The sequence below is a fragment of the Lycium ferocissimum genome, chromosome 6 (assembly GCF_029784015.1).
Source record: "Lycium ferocissimum isolate CSIRO_LF1 chromosome 6, AGI_CSIRO_Lferr_CH_V1, whole genome shotgun sequence".
In the NCBI taxonomy this organism is placed as follows: Eukaryota; Viridiplantae; Streptophyta; class Magnoliopsida; order Solanales; family Solanaceae; genus Lycium; species Lycium ferocissimum.
Genome location: NC_081347.1, coordinates 64,802,585 through 64,810,084, shown reverse-complemented (window position 1 = coordinate 64,810,084; position 7,500 = coordinate 64,802,585).

Below are 7,500 nucleotides of genomic sequence, written 5' to 3'. Positions count from 1 at the left end.
ACGCCATATTTTTCATGGTCCCATGCCCCATGTTATGCTATTCACGTTTCATGCCATATGAATCACGTTCTCATGTACGCATGTTCCACATTACGTCCTCCATGTACAATGCACCATGTCATGTCTGTTCTCTAAAGCAAAGTATCTTATATGAATAGTACCAATAACTTCTTTTCTCTTAGTCCTCTATAATTAGCTCACGAGAATGAGCAAGATGAGCTAAGGTTTTCGTAATCATGATTAACAGCTAACAAGATAATCAGAAGTAAGGTGCATTATATATTCAAATAGATATCTTTTCATGTCCCTATGGTACTTATCTCGGGAGTATTCTACTCGATATTCGACGTATTCATGTCATGCCTATGCTAGAGATTTATGAACACCTATGTTAGGATCATATTCTTATTATACGACTCAAGTCTCGTCGCATTCACATCGAGTTGCGCTTACATTCAAAGCCTAAGTCATACTCCTATCTCATATTACCATGGTGACATACGAACGTACGTGATTAAGTCTCTAAGTATCCAAACCCTACACACGCTTAGTATTCAACCCACATGTTGTAACAATCATGTTTTCGACATTCGCATCCCATGTTACGATATCCATTTTCACACGTATTCGTATCTCTATAAGTTTAGCACTCATGTATTCATGTCATCGGATCTTCGTGTATTTATGTCCCACGTCACGCATCTCACGCCCAGGTAATCATGTCATGTTCGTGCCTATTTCCCGATACTCATGTCATTTCGTGCCTACGCATTTCTTCCAAACCCATGTATAGTAATCATGTAATCATTCGACCAATATCCGTGTGTTCAAGCCTTTCTCGGTATTTATGTTAGATACATTCAAGATTCGATAATCACGTTATGTCACATCATGCGTATTAAGATGCTATATGAGATGTGTGTTGGTACTTTAGTTAGTAGGCAGGCGTTTGAGAAATGTCGTGAGGGTCTAAATTATGAAGGAAGTCCTGCCATAAATTTTGTAGATTCCAGAGTTTGTAGCGATTCTTAACCACTAGTCATAAATCGAGGACAAATGTTTCATGATTCTCATTCATGTAGGCGCTACTCAGTTTCATGTTCCCCATGTACATGTTTCCTTGTAATCACGTATTCAGTTCTCATGATCCATGACCATATTCCCACGTAACCATGTCAAGCTCTTATGTTTTACTTCATGTTTCTTTCATGTTCATATATTCAAGCTATGTCTAGCCATGTTCTTAACCATGACCCATCATTTGAGGACGAAAGATCCCAAGGGGGAGATATTGTAACACCCCGTACCTTTAACCTAAGCTTTGACCATGATCCTAGACTTCAAAAACCCGATAAAGAATGTGGGAATTATGAAATTTCTTTGTTTTGTAAGATGGTAGTTTACGCCCATGGGACCGTATTTGTCCTTACGGCCCGTATTTCAAGTCGTAAACTGGTACTAAAGATTTCTGAGCATTCTGAAATTTGACATTTGGAGGCTACATTGTTAAATACGGACCGTATTTCAAATTACGACCCCTATTTCAAAACGTATTTGGAATTTGAGAAAACTTCCTTGATAAAAATTGTAGAGCTTTGAAATACCTTTCCAACGGTATATTATAGGGGTCAAACGGACATCTGTGCAAAGAGTTATGACCATTTTACTGAAGTTCTTAATATTACGACCCATTTGGTCGTTTAGCACTTTTAGGCATAATATTCCTAAAACACCCTTTACGTGGTCAAATCTTCATGAAATCTTTTGTCTATGGTACAAGACGCGATAACGGGTGATTCGGTTATTTAATTGACGAGTTTTAGTCCTCATTTGACATGCGAGGACGAATGTTCTAAAGGAGGGGAGAATGTCACACTCCATAATAATCCTTGCTACTTGTATTAAAACAAGAAAGAATGAGTTAAGAAGGTTGAAGGAAAGTAATCGAGTTAGTAAGAATATCGTTATAAATATGGTTGTCTTAAGTATCTCGAGGTGACCTGGTAACCTAAAGGATTTGAAATCGCGTTATGAGTATGTATATGAGGTAATGTGAGTGACCTTTTAAAGTATTTGAGATTATTAGTAATGATATAGAAGATGGACAAAAGATAGGAATATACTTTTTCGATTGGAGTTTCGTCGAAGCTTTGTGAGTTCTACTTATGGTTATTGTGATTCTACGGACCCTTCGAGACATGTATATGAATTGTTATGGATGTAAATGACTGTGTATATGTATGTATAAGAGGTTACATGAGGTTGGAAGAGGATTAGAAGTTAAACGAAATGAATCGGAACAATTTCAATAAAATCACGGACCCGATTTTAGCCTATATTGTAGGAGGCATATCTCCTAGTATGAGGAGTTTTAAGGTGTTTCAAAAGCCTAAAATTAAGTTCATCGAGTCTAGTTTGCAACGCAACAAACAGCTCGTCAAAATGATATCGGGGTAAGGAGATATGGATGATTCAAGTCGGGCTGAGTATTAAGACTATCTCAAGATACAAAGTAGAGACTTTAACTTCCGATTTCGTTTGAAGTCACAATTTATCTACAAATTTTGTTTGGTATAGAAGCATTAATGGAAATTAGGAACTACTTAATCGTGGTGTTAAGTTAAAATTAGTGGCAACAATGAGCCAATATGAACATTAACATGACATGTCCAAAAGATGACTCAAAGTCATCTTAAATAAGACTACTATGGGAGACATACAAATATACATTTAAATGTGATTCATCCACTACACTTACATTATATTGTGGACAACCAAATTGAAAGAAAAGTGGAATTCAGCCAAGTGACTGAAAATAAGGCATCCATGTGAGGCATGCATTTGAATATTTAAGCATCTACTACTTTATGAAAGTATACATTGTTTTAGGAGAACATAACATGGTGGAGGGATCATTTCACATTAAATATTGCTCATTCATCTTGGCATAATTACAATGGACAAAGGGTGGTGTATGAATCATTCACCACACATACAATTGTCTTGTAAACAATTGAAAAGAAAGAAGAAAGGAGAAACAAGAAGGTGAGGCTAGGCCACACTTGGCCAAAAGTTGTAGAAACAAATAATGGAATTTTAAGTGTAAAGTTAATGGAGTGACTCATGCCATAAGTGGAGCATGTGACCAACTTGTAGGCATCAAAGTTGAACCAAATAATGACCAAGAAATCAGCCATCACAATTCATTTCAACTACACAACACAAAGAAAGAAAACCTAAGCCTAGAGAGAGAACCATTCGGCCAAGAGGGCTGAAATTTAGCTCTTTGAGTCTTGATCCAAAAATTATTTTCCAAGGTGTTTCAACCCTTTAGAAGGTCCCTAAAACGTGAAGATAGTCTTTGGAGCAACAAGAACCATTTTCCATCTCAAGTCACCAACTCAGCCAAGTAGAGAAGTCAAGTTGTCAAGGTAAGATCTAACTTTCTTTTCAAGTATTAAGGGTGATGTAGATGTGTGAATATAAGTTGTATGCATGAAATAAGGTGTATTGATGTTGGAACATGATAGTAGTTATGGGGTTATATGTGTTGATGTTGAAGTATGGTTGTAACTTGACGAACATGAATCGCATGCATAAAATCATGAAAGTTGGCGTTGGAATGTTAGTTGGCCGTAGGGACTGTTTTGGTGGAATTAATGGACTGATTTTCTTTAATAAATATGGTTGTTACTATCATAGATCTCATGGTAAAAAGAATGAAAAGAATTGGAAGGTTAAAGGTGAAGTTAGGTTAGTATGAAAATGGTTGAATCTATGATTTTATGTGAGAGATGTTGAAGCATGGTGTAGCCGTGTGTGGACTGTTTTGTGAAGAAGTTAGTGAACTGTTTTTACTTGATATTTTGATTGTTATTATCATGAATTTTATGATGGAAAGGAAGGTGTTTAATGGTTGGAGTTGAAACTAAAGTCATTTGTGAGTTGTTTTAAGGATTATAAAAATGACGATATAGCGTAGTTGCGTATGAATTGATGTTGTACTTGTCGTGTGGATAGCTGGTCATAACTTACTAAAATTATATGAAAAGAAGACATGAAATGATGTATAAAAATCGCATGTGGTTGGCTTAGTATGTTCGTAAACGTTTGCAAGAATTCCGAACATTATTATGTTGTCGGGTAGGGATTTATTTTGGACATGTTGTGGTAGTGGACTGTTTTGGACTTGTGTTTTCATTAAGTTGGAAAGAATAATTATAAGTTAAGAGTATACATCATATTGTATGTTGGATGGGCTGTTATAAGTTGTTACATGCAAACGTTAAGGCTACAAATTAATAAAAGTAACTTGAGAATGTCGAAGCCGTATGTGAATCGTTATTGCATGTTATGAATGTGGGCTGTTTAGAATATTGTGTGGGCTGTCCGGATTGGTATTGAACACATAATTATTGATGTTGTATTGGTAGTATGTGGTTGGTTTAGATACAAGAGAAAACATCGCCTAAACATCTAGAAAGGAGTTACTAACGTTAGAATACGTTTGAATCTCCCGTAGCTTAACCATAGTTGTTGGCGTCTTAATATAGGTTGAAGTATTATTGGGTAGCGTACACATATTGTGTGACGAATAAGCACTAAAGACCTTGTCCGATCGGAAGCACTTGAGAAGGAAAAAGCTTTGGCATGGGAGTTCGTGACTTTGTTCGGCATTGAGGTAGGTTACGGTTTACCTTATGGTGAGACTTTGATTAGCGAAGCGTATGTTTATGATATTGTCGGAGAATGCATATAAACCTGCGGGTATCAAGTTGGGTTAGATATTTTCTTAGGTTGGACCTTGTTGTATGATTTGGGGGATACACATCCCGTTGTGTTGTTGACTTATCTTGATCTATTTTTTTTGTGTGCTCGTTGCCACTTGAGACATTGAGTATACGTGACTAATGATATATCATGACTATGATATTGCGGTGTTTTACTTGATTGATATGGAGATGAGAATGGTGATTCCATTGTGGTTTTTGTAGCCTTATTCTTTGATATTACTTGTATTCCATGTGCGGTACCGTTTCGGATTGAATTGGTTTTTAACATTACATTTCATCATACTCATATGCATTTCCATGATACATTGATATATGCATGGTTATGGCACTAATGATGATATGTGAGAGAGTGTAGCCTCCGAGGTCTTTGCCGGAGAGGGTAAAAGAGATAGTGTTTGTTGCCCGAGGTTTCTTGCCGGGAACGATGGGGTGTCCGATGCCGAGGTCTTTCGGGATCGTGAGAGTGTGCTCGTGATCAGAGGTTATATTCGGAGCGAGTGGTACATGGACTTCACGGGTCCCTCATGGGTCAAGATCGCCGAGACGTGGAGTCACTCCGTCCGGGGCATGTTCTATAAAAGCTGCATATGGATTGCATTCATCCTACATACATTATTGCATTGCATTATATCTTGGTTCTGATTGATTGTTGTGATACTACTGTGATGTCTTGATTCGGATTGATTATACTAAGACTTGGCACAATTGGGTTTAGATGCTATAACATAAAAGATGACTTGTTGTGGATATGGATTCATATTGACTTGTACTTGTTGGTTTATATGTTTTTCTTGCTTGTTGCCTTTATATACGTTATCTAGTCTTAGTCGGCCTATGATACCTACGAGCCTAGTGTTGTGCTCATACTACTCTTGCTACACTCATTAGGGGTGTAGAGTTATTCGGTGATGTTCGGAGTCTCACGACCGTTTCGAGGCATTCGTCAAAGACGTTTGGGTGAGCTATTGCAACCCGAGTCTCTCCTTAGATTCTGTTGTTCTCTATCCTTAAACGAAGTCGTATCCGGTTGAGTACATTATCTATTCAAATTGTAAACTTCTTAGAAGCTCTTGTATGAGTCTAGACCCGATTTTGGGAATTTCTTATAATAAAAGTATTTATTCCGCATGTTGTATCAAATTAAGGTAGTTATACGAAGGGTTCGCCCACCGGGGAGGGTTAGTGTGGGTGCCCGCATGATCCGTGATTTGGGTCGTGGAAACGGAGAACGCGGTCGATCCATACGGAATACGATTTGTGTTCAAAATACGGCCCGTCTTTCAAAATACGACCAGTATTTTTCTGCTGGACGTAAATTCAATTTTCCGAAACGGTATATATTCGTCCATATCAGTTCAAATCATTATTTTTCATTCCTTCAAGCCCTAGAGCGACCTCTACCCTCCATCATCAAGAACACCAATGTAAGCCTACTCTAATTATTCCAACTCAATTCTAACATATACTCTAATAATCTAAACAAGAAATTCATCATTCCTAAACTAGGGTTTTCAAGAAAACCCATCTCAAGGTTCAAGAATTCAAGATTTTGGAAATCTTCTTTAAGCTCAAGTCTTTAATTCAAGTTTTGGAGCAACTAAGGTATGTAGAGTTACTCTCTACGTGTGGGAACATCATTATTCTTCCCCACGCCTCATAATCCATAAATTATGATTCTCCACTAAAACTAGGGTTTCTATACCATGCTCATGATAACCCTAGGTCCGTATCACGTGATTATACCATGTATGAATTGTTATAATTCCTTAATTGAGTTCTTAATATTTCTTTATGATTATTGAGAATCGTCAGTAATCCATGAAAACCCATATATCTCATTTCATGGGTTCATGCATGCTAGTTTATGATATATTATGCTATTTTCAAGAAAATACTATACATGTTTTACAAGTTCATGCAAGTAAGCTATAATTCATGATATCCATATACAAGCAAGTTATATTCATGAAAATCATGGGCGTGAAGTGCCACTTATTTTACATGTTCAAGTTTTTGGGAGTGGCTTTAATTACCGAAGGCTTGAATCTTTGAAACTACGTAGCCTGTAGGATGAGGATCGCTCCACCCATGTCCCGGACGATCTCTCATAATGACTGAATCTTTTCATATTTTATTAAATCTCATGCTCCCTGGCAAGGACTGAGTGTTCTGCTGGCGGGATTGTTACACCTCAAAAAAAAATTCCCATTAACGTACAGTGAATAGGCTAACGAAGGATAAGATGTATATGATGTCTGGGCAAGTAAGAATTAGTCCTTAATGGTCCTAATTAAGATTTCAAAGACATTTGAAGTAGGAGACGAAAGTTGGTAAGGAAAGTGAGGTATATGTCATGTGTCGAGCAAGATTTACGAGTATCGAATTGATGATGACTTAATGAAGTTTTGGAGAAGAGTTGTAATGCCCCTTGTATTGTTAATGAAGTTTTAAATAAGTGTTAAGAAGGTTCCATAAGGATTTAAGATCAAACAAATAAAGGAATTGAGTTTATGGGAACTTTGGTAAAACTTGGCAAAATTTTCGGATGAAATTTTGGTCCATATTGGTGGGGGCATATCTCCTAGAATATGAGGAGTTTTTGTGTGTTTATTTTTTCCAAATTGAAGTTCATCGAGTCTAGTTTCCAACGCAACAAACCGCTCGTCAATGTGAGGTCTGAGTAACAAGTTATGGCCATTCTACGACC